Source organism: Stenella coeruleoalba (genome assembly GCF_951394435.1).
Source record: "Stenella coeruleoalba genome assembly, chromosome: 1".
Classification (NCBI taxonomy): Eukaryota; Metazoa; Chordata; class Mammalia; order Artiodactyla; family Delphinidae; genus Stenella; species Stenella coeruleoalba.
Genome location: NC_137169.1, coordinates 17,217,587 through 17,232,056, shown reverse-complemented (window position 1 = coordinate 17,232,056; position 14,470 = coordinate 17,217,587). Strand labels below are relative to the sequence as shown.

The 14,470-nt window shown below is 40.7% G+C and overlaps 1 protein-coding gene across 9 annotated transcripts in view; it reads right to left on the bottom strand.

Moving 5' to 3' along the window:
• Positions 1-10,378, bottom strand: part of ZBTB40 (zinc finger and BTB domain containing 40) — an 80,796-nt gene extending 70,418 nt beyond the window's left edge. For 6 of the 9 annotated variants that reach the window (XM_079903476.1, XM_079903475.1, XM_079903473.1 and 3 more), the window contains exon 1: positions 10,066-10,378. The gene's annotated coding sequence lies outside the window, so the exon portion shown is untranslated. Of the gene's footprint in view, positions 1-9,110; positions 10,037-10,065 lie in introns of those variants that run through there. The other 3 variants (XM_079903478.1, XM_079903474.1, XM_079903479.1) reach the window with 1 other exon arrangement.
• Between the last annotated feature and the right edge of the window lie 4,092 nt (positions 10,379-14,470).

Here is a 14,470-nt window from a genome sequence, read left to right as displayed (position 1 = left end):
CTTAGTACTGTAAGCTTTTTCTCTTACCTTTGAAGAAGTGGGAATTATTTTCATCTCTATCTTTCTCCCATCCATCAGCAGGGATTATGACAAGAGGGTTAACTTAAGGAACTAACATCCAAAAAAAAAAAAGCAAAAGAGGATAACTTCTCTATTGTCTTTAACGTTTGGAAAGAGCCTATGGGGCTCCATAGTATTTGCTCAAAAATGTTCAAAGAAATACATGGAAAACTTCATTTTCTGCTGCCCAGGAAAAAAAAAATCCGGAACTTTAGGGGCCAATTATTCTGCTGTCTTGGACTTTGACCTTAGAAAGTCTCCCTCTGGTTTAAATCTGACTGGAACTGAGGGCAGTTGACAGCAGAGTACCAGCTATAAGAGCAGCTTGTGTCTAGGTGGTCAAATTTAATGACTGCCAGGGCTTCTGAGCGTCATTCAGAAGTTATAGTACCGTACCAAACCTATGGGCTAAATGAATAAGAGCAGCAAGTTCCACTGTTGTTTAAATTTATAAGTTCTTACTACGTTCCCAACATCATGTTAGGAGCTGGGTACTCAAAACAGTGACAGGCCTTTAAAAATGAACTAAGATCAGATTGCACTAACAAAACTCTAAGATAAAGAGAAGGCAGAGCAAAAGCAGAGGACATAAGAGAAGCAATAAAGAGGGAGAGAGAGGAGGGCTTACTGTTTGCAAACAGTAGAAGTGAGGGAAATATTTGTGACGTGAATTAGAAGGGAAGACTAATATACTACTACTACCAGTTACAGTTTAGAAGAGTAGCTCTTGACCATCTCCCTTGCTTCTGCTTTTCCCTGGCCAGCTGGAGTTTAAAATTTTAAAAACAATCTTAATAAGGAGCTAAAAAGAGTTGGGTTCTACACCTGACTTTAGCTCTGTAACCTTGAGTTACTTAATCTTTCAAAACCTGTTTTCTCAAGTGCAAAATGAGTGAACATGTATATGGGAGCTCATAATGCTATTCTCACTTTTATGTTTGAAATTTCCATAACAATTTTTTAAATGGGGATAATAGTATCTATTGCTTAGTTGCTGTGAGGATTACAAGAAATTGTGTAAAACACTTAGTACACTGCGTGGCACTTTTTAGGTGTTCATTAAATGCTAACTATTATTATCAACATGGTATTTTTTTAAGTTCTGGGATGGGGATAAGGAGGAGAGCAAAATGCTATGAACCAGTGAATTAAGGCTACAGACTTCAAACTGAGGAACAACTGTGCAAGGAAAACCTTCCCAAATATACTCTTATAGGTTTCTCACTCTTTTATTCACTTTTTCCCCTTACTGCTTTATTCATTCCATTCAACAAATATGTACTGACTGCCTACAGTATGCAGGACACAGAGCTAGGTATTGAGAATGGGAAAGAGAGGAAGACAGACAACAGAAGGGGTTTTGAGGGGACAATATAATGTGATGGGCTTTTGGAGGAGGGTATCTATGAACCACCAGAAACGATATGCAAAAATTTTTGAGTACGTGGGTGTATATAACTTCTCTGAGAAGTTCTGGAGGGATTCTTAAAGGAATTATTTATTTTTTTTAAAAAGTTAAGAATGAAAGTCTAATAAACTGAGCAAGAAGCAAACAAACTTTATATAAGGAAAAACACAAAATACTCTTGAAAAATCACAAAAGTAGCCTTGAGCAAATGGAAAGACAGACCATGATCTTGGATAGAAATATTCAACATCATGAAGATGTCAGTTCTCCCTAAGCTAATTTATAAATTTAGCATAATCTCAATAAAAATACCATCAAGTTGTTTCATCCGGAAATTAGACAAATTTATTACAAAGCTCATATGGCAGAATAAACAAGCAAAACAGTGAGGAAAACTCTGAAAAGGAGCAATATGAAAAAACTAGCCCCTCCAGACAGTAAAACAAATTACAAAGCCTCTAAAATTAAGATAGTTTTGCAATGGCATATGAATTGACAATCAATGGAACAAAACAAAATCCAGTAGGAAACCCAAATGCACATAAGAGTTTAGTATCTGCTAAAGACAGCATCTCAAATCAGTGGAGCAAAGATAAGAGCTTTTAATAAGTAGTGCTGGGACACCTGGCTGGCCATTCATTGGAAAAAAGATAAAATTGGATCCTTCCTCAAACCAAATGCCAAGATAAATTCCAAATGGATCTGAGTCTTAGATACTAAAAAAAAGGAAAAAAAAGAAAAAAAAAGTGAAACCATATATGTACTAGAAGAAAACATTAATGAATTCCTCATAAATTGAGAGTGGCGCAAACTTCCTAACTCTGACTCAAAATCTAAAGCAATACACTGAAAGACTGATCATTATGACTATGTAAAGATGTAAAACTTTTGTATAGCAATAACATTACATATGTAAAGTCAGACATGTGACAAACTGGAAAAAATATTTTTGTAACTTATACCACAGACATTGGGCAGATATTCTGTAACTCATAAAAGGAGAAAACAAAATTAAACTATACTGAAATATTATTTCTTACCTAACAGACTGACAAAACTCCAAAACTCTAGCATCAAGACTCAAGAGAAACAGAAAAGAAGGGTCAGGCATGAAATAAAAACTTCTATGAATATACCTTGCTGTATAGTTTTGATTTTGGAACCATGTAAATGGTTTTCATAGTTAAAAAAACAAAATTAGATTTTTATAATCAATTCTTAAGTTTTAAAACAAATGGGTCTGTTTATCAAGTTGGTGGCATACCACATAGAGAAAATAATTACATGAAGTGACTTTTAGGACGTTTGACTATACAACTCAAATAGCATATATTCTAAGGACAAAAGGAACCACAAAGAAAACTAAAACAACATTCAGTAATCTAATGGTCAGGACAGACAGCAGCATTGCTACTTGCCGGGTTAATAACATGGCCAGGGAAATCCAGAGAGAAGGAACAGCCCGAAAGCCCCAGAGCATGGCCCATAGTCCAGGAAGGGTGAAGTTCCATGTTGCCCATTGAGTGTTAATGACTGACGCTCAAGTAGAAGGGTAAGAGGGAGTGGAGAAAGCGCTAAGAGTTGAGGCTTGAGGTGGGCACAGCCAGGGCTTGAGGGCAGCCCAAGCCATGCCAAGGAACCACACAGAGGGCAGGCAAGCCATCTTGGAGTTTTAGCCTGGAGAGTAATGTGTTCCGATCTGTGCTTTACAAAGATCACTCGCAACAATGTACAAAATAGATTGGATTGGAACAAAGGTGGAAAGCTGGCTGGCCAGCTACAGACTGCTGCCGCAGTAATCCAAGACAAGAGATTACAGCAGCTTTAGCCCAAAGAGAAAGGGGACATCAACAGGCTTGCAGTCTAAAAAATGTGTGCCATTTGTGGGTGGGGAGTGGAAGGGGGTGGAGAGTTGAGAGAAGGGGAAGAACACTGGATGACTCCTGGGTTTCCGCCTCTGGCAGCTCCGTGGTGCCATCCACTGAGACCAGGAACCCAAGAGAAGTACCATATAGAAGAAAACTGCTAAGTTCACTACTGCCAGAGCCCCTCGTGGGGGCAGGGAGCCAAGGGAGTCAAGAAGGAAGACCAACTGTCAGGCCACAGTCCTAGAAAGCTGAGAAACAGATGAAACTGCAGAGTTAGATTACCTCTTGTAAAATTTTCTCAGTCAGAAATAGAATCATATACTGTTCATTTTTGTTTTTTATATTAAAAAAATAAGTCAACTAACCAGTACTTGTAACAGTAACAGTACTTGGAGCCTCAAAAGCTATTATTCACACTTACAATCCTTTGTTTCTAACCTCCCTCAACCTAGTTGGGCCCTTTCCTTCATAAAACATGCCCTATTGTATGTCCCAGAACCAGATTCTAGAGCTTATAGCAGAAGTCACTCATGCAAACACCTTCAGGGGTCTGACAGATGTAAAATGTTTAAATGTAAGCAACTAATTGGTAAACACAACACGGGCCAAACTCTGGCCTAAGCCATTTTCTACTGAGGTCCCATTTTCACAAAATATTCTAACATGAAGATTTAAAAGATACTTCCTTCCTTTTTTTTTTTTTTTTCCTTTCAGGTACTAATAAAACCAGAAATTACATCACGAACTGACTTTTTCAGAGGTCCTAATATTAGACAAGTTCTGAGATAAGTTTGGTTTCAAAATAGCAGCTCTACTGTCACAGATACAGAGGGTCTCCAGGACAAATGCAGGGGAAGCATCCTTGCCTCCTGTCTCTGCTTCCTTGAATCTATCCCTCTCCTCCTCTCTCCCTTTTAACCCTACTTTCCTAACCCTGAGGAACTGACTCCACCTGCAAAAAGTTGATGCCTAGAGCCAAAGTACTGGGCTTCTACTACTCTTCCTTTCACCTGTCAGAAGAAACAAATACGTTCATCTGCTAACCAGGTTGTCGAGACAACACGTCCCCATTTCACCAGTCTCATGTAAAATAATGACAATGATCTCTAAGGTATCCCTGAAGCACCTCATTGGGTGAATGCCTATATTATACACAAACATTCAACTATGTTTGACCAGTTTAGACAGGAAACAAAGCAAGAAAAGACACTTTTACTTTACATCTTTGAGTTCAAAGTCCCAGAACAATAGAAAGTACTAGTTTTAGGGGGATTCTCCTCACTGTTTCGGTTCAGTGGTGTTACATGTTCATTGTTGGCTCAGTACCTTTTGAAGGGTCAAGGACCCCTCCATGACCTGACTACAGTACAAGCACACCTCATTTTATTGTGCTTTGAAGATAGTGCACAGTTTTTACAAATTAAAGGTTTGTGGCAACCATGCATTGTCAGATGATGGTTAGCATTTTTTAGCAATAAAGTATTTTCTATGTGACTCGCTTTATTACAATACTCACTTTACTGCAGTGGTCTGGAACTGAACCCACCATATCTCCAAGCTATGCCTGTAATGGGCTCTCTTCCCAGAAAAAAAAATGGCATTCACACAAATCTGCAGGCAAATTCAAAGGATTCATGGATCCCTTGCAACTTGACCATTTACCCCAGATTAACAACCTAATGTGGATCAGCAATAACATATTTACTTTATCTATGGAAATGAAATACTTGATGTCATGATTTTGAGAATATGGAGTTAAATAACAACATTAGGGAAATGTAAGGAAAGATAGCTTTCTTTCCCTACCTTTCTCTCCCTTGAGAGCTGTAGGAGTCTTACAACTGCACACTCTCTGCAAATGAAATACCGCACCCTCTGCATGACTTAAAGAAAGTGACAACCTCATCTCTGAATTTAAATGCCCTTAATATTTAATTCTTTCCTCTATAGGTTATAGCTTGCTTTCTCCACATTATCAAGATGATGGCTTTAGAAGGCAGGCTATTGGAGATCCAGAAAACAATATATCCCAATCCAGTTTCCTTGTGAAAATCAAAGAGCTCACTCTCTTGAAGAGTTGAAAGAGGCTGAAGGGTCACCGCTTCCCCCCAGGGTGCTGGTACAGGCAGTACTCCAGAAGGGTAATGTAAATACTCAGTATGAGGCAACAGGGCACACCAATTTGTTTTTCAATCTGTTTTATTTCAGTTCAAAGCACCTTTGCAGATAGATAGTACAGGAAAATAAGCCACACTTTGGTTATACCCAGTCTTCCTCAATCTCCAAAAGCAGGTGAGTATTGCCAAAGTGTGGCTTGTTTCCCTGTGCTGTCTGTCTGCAATGATGCTTTGAACTGAAATAAAATAGACTGAAAAACAAATTGGTATGCCCTGGCTCTTCCTGCAGTTTTATATTATCCTTCAAAGCTAGTGTTACCACCTACTCTTTACTGGAATCCAACAGACCCAAATCACAGAGTAAAACTGCAATACTTTAAATGTGAAGGCCCCACCCAAATCTAAAATAGCAATTTAATTCAGGGCTTGTTGGTTAACATTGCATTAACATGCCACTCTCCATCCAGTTCCTTGCTCCATTTGCTGGGCTGGATTACATCTTCTGATGACACGTGCAATATGGTTACTGGATACAGTTTAAAACAAAACTTGACATTGCTGATCTTCCTATATGGTTTGCTCAATTTATTACTGCCTCTGTAATTTTTCATGTTCATGAACCCAAACATCATCATTTATTTTTACCTATTCAAAAAGTCTACCAGCTTTAAAGCATTCAACATTCTGCTTAAAGTATGCAACATTATTTTGAAAACTTTTAGAGAAAACCCCAAATCATTTGCAAACCAATTCTAAAATTACTACCAACTAGAAGAAGCCTATCATTTTCTTAGAATGAAGGAATACAAATAGTTTCAAGCTTAAAACACTAAAATGATGAAAAACGCTCTCCACAGACAGTTGTATAATTTTGTTTAAAAAATTAAATCCTAATTGGAAAAGATCCTCTCTTAAAAAAACATAAAGAAAAAAAATAAGATCTGTTCTCCTCCCCCCAAAGACAGAAACACACACACACATACCCATGCACACACACACCCCACACACACCCTCATCTGTAACATACTTCTGAATTTTTGTTATTATTTATCACTTTAAGTAAGTTTCCATTTGGAGTCAAATTTGGTTAGTTTTCTCTAATTGGAATTAAGCAATATGTGTGTAACAAAAAGAAAACACACAACAATCCTTTGAGAAGGTAACATTATCCACATTTGACAACTTAGACAATAACCTGTAACTGGCCCAAGACCATGCAGCTCTATCAGCAATAAAGCTGGGTACAGGGCCGGAACTCAGAGCACAAGACTGTGAAACACAACACATTCACTGGCTTCTTTCTTCTGTAACTCTCCAAGTTCTTGCCATCTCACAGTCTCTGAACCTACCGAAAAGTTCTTCCTCTCTAATTCTCTCCCCTTTCCCTTCCTTTGGACAGGATCCTGGTCACGCAACAAGTATCAGCTTAAACTACACAGAAGAGAGGTCTTTGGGGACTATCCTGGTAATAATAGGTGGTCTCCCAGGTCAACACTGTTTTGTTTGCTTTATAGCAGTTGCCACAATCTGGAGTAACTTTGGTACCTCTTTACTGTGTTAAGACACTCGGTTTTGGGTCCATGTTTCACCCTGATAATCATAGCCACAGTGGTGCCTGGTAAATAGCAGACACTCAAATATTTGTTCAGTGAATGGCCTGGATTTATTTACTATTTACCAAATACCAGGGTGTGGGCACTGGCTAGCAGCTGATACAAGAAGAGGTGAAGTGTGGTCCCTGCCCTTCAAGACCTCCCAAGTTAGCAGGAAAGATAACAAACAGATGGAATAATTCAGGGTGGTTAGTGTGATCAGTTTAGGTTCAGATCGCAGCTCCCTTATGCATTAGCTATGACCAAGGTCATCTCTCCTGACTCTGTTTCCTCATCTTTAAAATGGGAATATTAATACTACCTATGTCATAGTGTTGGTGTGAGGATTAAAAGATAAGCCATGGAAATAACGCACATAGTGAAGTCCTTAGCACACAGGAATCACTCAGTAAATATTAACTACTGATTTTATTATGATGCAATGACAGCTATATATGAAATTATCTTTGTTTACCTGTATGCCACCTGTCCAAGCCCCTACAGAATTTAAATTCCATGGAAGGGCAGAGATTACGTTGATCTTGTTCACCACTGTACTTTCAGGGATTTGAATCATTGCTAGTATGTTCTAGGTGCTCGACAAATACTGAATGATTAACAAATGTATGCAGGCAAGCATGGGTGTTCTGAATCTATTTGTTAGTTAAACTAGTGACGAATAGTTAGGTTTGGGAACAACTCTTATAAAAGAACAATGTCTACTAAACAGACATGTCTCCGAAGAAGATATACAGATTGCCAACAAACACATGAAAGGATGCTCAACATCATTAATCATTAGAGATATACAAATCAAAACTGCAATGATGTATCACCTCACACCGGTCAGAATGGCCATCATCAAAACATCTACAAACAATAAATGCTGGAGAGGGTGTGGAGAAAAGGGAACCCTCTTGCACTGTTGGTGGGAATGTAAATTGATACAGCCACTATGGAGAACCGTATGGAGGTTTCTTAAAAAATTAAAAACAGAACTACCATATGACCCAGCAATCCCACTGCTGGGCATATACCCTGAGAAAACCATAATTCAAAACACTGTGGTCATGTACCACAATGTTCACTGCAGCACTATTTACAATAACCAGGACATGGAAGCAACCTAAGTGTCCATAGACAGATGAATGGATAAAAAAGATATGGCACATATATACAATGGAATATTACTCAGCCATAAAAAGAAATGAAATTGAACTATTTGTAGTGAGGTGGATGGACCTAGAGTCTGTCATACAGAGTGAAATAAGTCAGAAAGAGAAAAACAAATACCGTATGCTAACCCATATATATGGAATGTAAAAAAAAAAATGGTTCTGAAGAACCTAGGGGCAGGACAGGAATAAAGATGCAGATGTAGAGAACAGACTTGAGGACACGGGAGGGGGAAGGGTAAGCTGGGACGAAGTGAGAGAGTGGCATGGACATATATACACTACCAAATGTAAAACAGACAGCTAGTGGGAAGCAGCCACATAGCACAGGGAGATCAGCTCGGTGCTTTGTGACCACCTAGAGGGGTGGGATAGGGAGGGTGGGAGGGAGATGCAAAAGGGAGGAGATATGGGGACATATGTATACGTAGAGCTGATTCACTTTGTGATACAGCAGAAACTAACACACCATTGTAAAGCAATTATACTCCAATAAAGATGTTAAAAATAAAAAATAAAAGCGTCTAAATTAGGAAGTGGGGTGTGGCAGAAGTTTGATGATTTAGCCAAGTAGAGAAAATTTTCAGTTGAGGCTGTAATTAAATCTCCACAAGCCATACAAAGATTTGGATTCGATTCCAAGGAAGAACCAATAGTCCCAGTTTGAGAGATGTGAAAGAATGAAGTCCAAGCAGAACGACATGGGTCCCCAGGCAGGGCGCTCCCAGGGAAGAGCTCAATTTGCCAGACCTATAATCTATTACAGTCTTAGACAGCTTAACCTCTCAGAACCTGGGCTTCCTCCTCTTACGCAAAACAGACACGGACACTTCTAAAAAGTTATTGGTACAAAAAAGCTGTGTATGAATATAAATAAGCAACTGGCTTACCGTAGGCGCTCGGTAGAATGGTATTATTGTTATTCAAAGTAGAAGAAACAATTCCATTTTGAATAATACACCAATAAGACCAGAAAAGGTAATGGAAGCCAGAGTGGTTGGTCAAATAAAGAGCTCTGGGTGCATAGGGCAGTTGTAACTCGAGTTTCCCACTCCGTGAGAAGGGACCTGAGGAATCCCTGAAAGACAACACTGACCCGGTCTACTTGTGTCTAGAGCTGGGGCCGCCACAGTTTTTCTGTGAAAGGCCAAAAGCATTTTCGGCTTCGTGCGCCAAGGGGTCAAAGCCATCAGATATCTGTTGCAACTACTCAACTTTGCTCTCGTAGAAGGAAAACAGCCATAGGCAATACATAAACCATGAACACGGCTGTGTTCCAATAAAACTTCATTTACGGACATGAGAATCTGATTTCATACAACTGTCACAAATTATGTGAAATATTCTTCACAGCCATTAAAAAAAATGTAAAACCTTCTTAGCTCCCGGCTGACAAAAACGGGGGAGGGGGAGGGGCGGATTTAGCCCAAGACCCTAACTTGCTGGGGCCCGGGGTCGGGATTTGGCGGGAGGGGAGGAGGGGTGAGAGTGCGAGAAGCAGCTGCGAGGAGTGGCCTCCGATCGCGCCGAGTAGCAGGCGACGAGGGTTGAGGGCAGGTCCCAGGCGGAGAACAGGCCCCAAGCGGGGAGTAGGCCCGGCCGAGCGTCCCGGCCGGGACCCCGTGGCCTCTCCCCGCCACAGACGACAGCGGAGCCTGCGCTCGGGGTGTAGGCCGCCCCGGGGCTCCACGTCCCGGGGCGGGGAGAGACGGCCGGGACTTGGCAGAGCGCAGCGGACTTCGCCACGCCGAGGGGTCTCTGTTCGCCCCTCATTCGGGGCGCCTCTTAGGCCACAGCTGCAAAAGGGGTCTCCACGCTGAGTCCCAGCCCCGTTTCTATGGTTACCTGTTCAGCACCGATTCAAACTGCGGTTCTTTATTGACAGCGCCATAAAGGACACGAACACTCCTGCCCGAAGGGAACAATAAAGCTTTCTCCATTCAACAGCGCCAGAGACGCCAGCAGGCGGCCATTTTAAGGCCGGAGCGGAAGAGATATAAGCAAGGAGGCAGCGGCCCGGCCTGCCCCGCGCGCCACAGTCACGTGCTGGGGGGCGGGCCTCACGGGGGCGGGACGCGCGCTCTCCACCAATGCTAGCACGCTGGGAGAAACCCGTTGCTAACCGCTTCTCTGACCTCTGACCCTTGACCACTCCTTCTTCTCCCCACACTCCCTTAGGAAAGTTCTAATGGGTTTCTACCATCCCTCGCCCGGGCAGCACTAAAGTTGAGATCTTATCTCAAACAACAGCAGAGAATTAGGCACAAAAGATTTCTTTCCATTTTTCCAAAACAAGTTCACGTGCAAGGCGGAGACGTGACGTGAGCCGCGCCCCATTCTCATTGGTGGAGAGGCTTGGCTCGGACGTAATAGGCTAACAGACCCGTATCAACCAATCGTGGCGTCTTGAAGGCATTTTGGTCCCGCCTCTCCTTCCTCCCCATTTTGGGATGTAGAGGTTTGTGGGTAAAATCGTTAGTTTTGCTTGTGCTCCGTTTTTCTGTTACGCACTGTCTCACCCTATACGTTCCATGTTGGAATTCCTCTCGCCACCTTCACACAGCCAATTAAATGAAGTCATATCCATACAGTATCAAATTAAGTCACATCGGCTCTGGCCCCCTGAGCCTCACAATGTCTGTCTGTCCCTGACACGCAATTTTTCTGTCACTAACAGTCATGCCGCCCAAATCCAGTTGTCTCAGTACAAAGACAAGTTCCCTCTTTGGTAACAGCTGTTGCATCCACAGGGTCGATAGTGAGTCGTTCTGAGGGATGTCATTGTCGGACTGACTCCCATCACCGTTTTAATCACAAATTCAATCTACGGGGCAAAACTGTCATTTGCATTGTTGCTGTCATCCAGTTCATCATTTTTTTTTTACTGTCATTGTCCAGTATGCGACCCCTCTCCATAACCACAAACTTCAAACAGTTCTGTACAATATAGCAGTTGGAATGTGTGCACAGCTGTCACCCTTTCCGTTGTTTTCACCATCATTATCACTCAACTACTTTCACTGCCACAAAATCAAGTCAATATTAGTAGACCCTAACAGGGTAAACAGCTGTCCTTGTTACTGACCATTTAGTCACTTTCACTATTATACTCACATGTCACTGTCACATTCAGGGTCAAATTTCCTGTCCACAACAGTCACTTATGTAGTCACTAGAGTCACACCTACAGCTATTGTGTCTCCTAATCACTCATTTCCACCATCTCTGCATTGTCCTTTAGTGGGAGCCCTCAATACCGGCTTGACACATTTAACAAACAAACAAACACATAGAATGGTGCTTGGCACATAGTAGGTGCTCAGGAAATATTTATCTAATCAGTGGATTTTTGAAAAGCAGTATTATTGCCAATGTACTATATGGGAATGTGGATGGCTTGATGCTTATCATTCTTAACAGGAATAAGTGCAGACACAATCTGTCCTCCCTATTTAACTTAACAAGACTCTGCATCTTATAGGGACAAGAAGGAGAAAGCAGGAGAAATGTGGATATGCTGAATTCCTGGGACCATGGTTATAAAGAATTGGATGGTTTTTTAAAGTTTTCATTTCTTACTTTAAAAGGAATATATGTTTGTTGTAGAGTATTTAGAAAATATAGGAAGGACTCTTTCCTTCTAAAGGATTGTTTTATTTTTTTTAATTTTATTGAAGTGTAGTTGATTTACAATGTTGTGTTAATTTCTGCTATACAGCAAAGAGATTCAGTTATATATATATATTCTTTTTCATATTCTTTTCCATTATGGTTTATTACAGGATATTGAATATAGTTTCCTGTGCTATACAGTAGGACCTTGTTGTTTATCCATTCTACACATAATAGTTTGCATCTGGTAATCCCAAACTCCCAATCCGTCCCTCCACTACCCCCACCCCACCCCTTGGCAACCACATATCTGTTCTCTACATCTGTGAGTCTGTTTCTGTTTTGTACATAAGTTCATTTGTGTCATATTTTAGATTCCACATATAAGTGATCTCATATGGTATTTGTCTTTCTCTTTCTGACTTACTCCACTTAGTATGCTAATCTCTAGTTCCATCCATGTTGCTGCAAATGGCATTATTTCATTCTTTTTTATGGCTGAGTAGTATTCCATTATATATATATATGCCACATCTTCTTTATCCATTCATCTGTTGATGAACAGTTAGGTTGCTTCCGTGTCCTGGCCATTGTAAATAGCGCTGCTATGAACATAAGGGTCAATGTATCTTTTCAAATTATTGTTTTTTCTAGATATATGCCCATAAGTGGGGTTGCTGGATTATATGGCAACTCTATTTCTAGGTTTTTGAGGAACCTCCATCCTGTTTTCTATAGTGGCTGCACCAATTTATTCAATACATTCCCACCAACAGTGTAGGAGGGTCCCCTTTTCTCTACACCCTCTCCAGCATTTATTATTTGTAGACTTTTTAATGATGGCCATTCTGACCGGTGTGAGGTGATACCTCATTATAGTTTTGATTTGCATTTCTCTAATAATTAGTGATGATGAGCAAGCATCTCATGTGCCTATTAGTTATCTGTATGTTGAGGGATTGTTTTAGACATAACAAAGAATGTCATTCCCCAACACACTCACACATAGTCAGTGGAAAATGGCTGCAGTTCCCTTGTAATTGTTCACCTGAGGTTTTACATTATTAGAAATTCTCATGGAAATGACTTGCCTACAGTCCATGAAGAACAGTATAAGGTGATGGAGAGCAATGGCCCTGGCTTCTGGCTAGCCATCATATGGAAGAGTAAGAAACCAATGGTGAGGCACAAGAGGGAGGAGATACGGGGATATATGTATATGTATAGCTGATTCACTTTGTTATAAAACAGAAACTAACACACCATTGTAAAGCAATTATACTCCAATAAAGATGTTTTAAAAAAATCGAAGGAAAAATAAAAGAAACCAATGATGGACCCTCTAAGGACCTCATCTCTTGGGAGAGTCTCAAGAGTTTTGGAGAAATAACTTGTGCTTCCCAATCACCAAAACGAAGGACCCAACCCTTGACCATGTGGGGGAAGGTGCTTGAGGTCTTTTCACTCTTTTTTCTACCTTGACAAAGAATGTTCCCAGGCTTATGCCTGAGGTGGCCCCAGCTAAACTACCAACTGTTTCCAGAGTGACTACTACATTCCAAGAACACTGAAGTAAATAGAACATGATCCTTGCCCAAGAAGGAAATAACACAGCCAGGACCACTTCTACTGCCAGTAGTAACAGTCATTATTTATCTCACTCTCACTCTCTGCCAGTTACCATGCCAAGCTCTACCTAGATTATCTCATTTAATTCCCATAACCACCAAATGAGGTAAGTAACATTATTACCCCCTTCTATACAGGAGAAAACAGACTCAGAGGAGGTAAATAATTTGCTCAGGGTCACACAGCTATTAATCAGTGGAGTTGGGGTTGAAACCTAGGAAGTCTGACTCCAGAGCCTTCACTTTTTCCTCCCAGAATAATGACTTGTGGTTTTTACAAAATATTTGTGTTCATTATAAAGAATTCAAGGATTAAAGAAAAATACAAAGAAGAGAGTTAAAAACATACTCACTATAAATCCAACCACTTAGCAGTAACATATCATTATAGATGAGCATTTCTCCATCTCTGGGCAAATATATGTAGGTAGGTAGATTGGGAGATAATGACGGTAATAATGACAGTTTCCCTTCAAGAAGCACTATGAGCTGGACACTGTTCCAAGCGCTTTCTATGAATTAACACATTTAATTTACTCAGAGAGAGATGGTTAGACCTATTTTTATTAAAATGAACTCATTTAACATATTCAGTGTTCATATCGGCAGCCAACCACCTGGTGATGTTTTTCCCCAAATCTGGTTCTTTCCTCAGTCTTTGCCATCTTCACTCTGCCTTCCAATCAAATCCTAAGCCTGGAGTCCTTGGGCTGCAAAAGCTGAGTCTTTAAATAGCACTCTCTGCACAGCTGCTGCCTGGTCAAATGTCTCTGCTGTTCCCCAAGGCGGTGGTGTTATTTGTAGAAGTGAAGTTTGCTAGAGGCTCAGCATATGCTTTTCATCTGCTAGAGTACGTATCTGGGCCTTCGCATTCTTTTTCCTGGCTTTCTAAGTGTTAGACTTTCCCTACCCTTTTCTCCAATCCAAATGAAGCTTGGTCTTCAGATCTTGCCCAGTGGAGGCCAGAGAGTCTCAGATGAGGGTGCTGTTAGAATTTGCCAAATGACTCA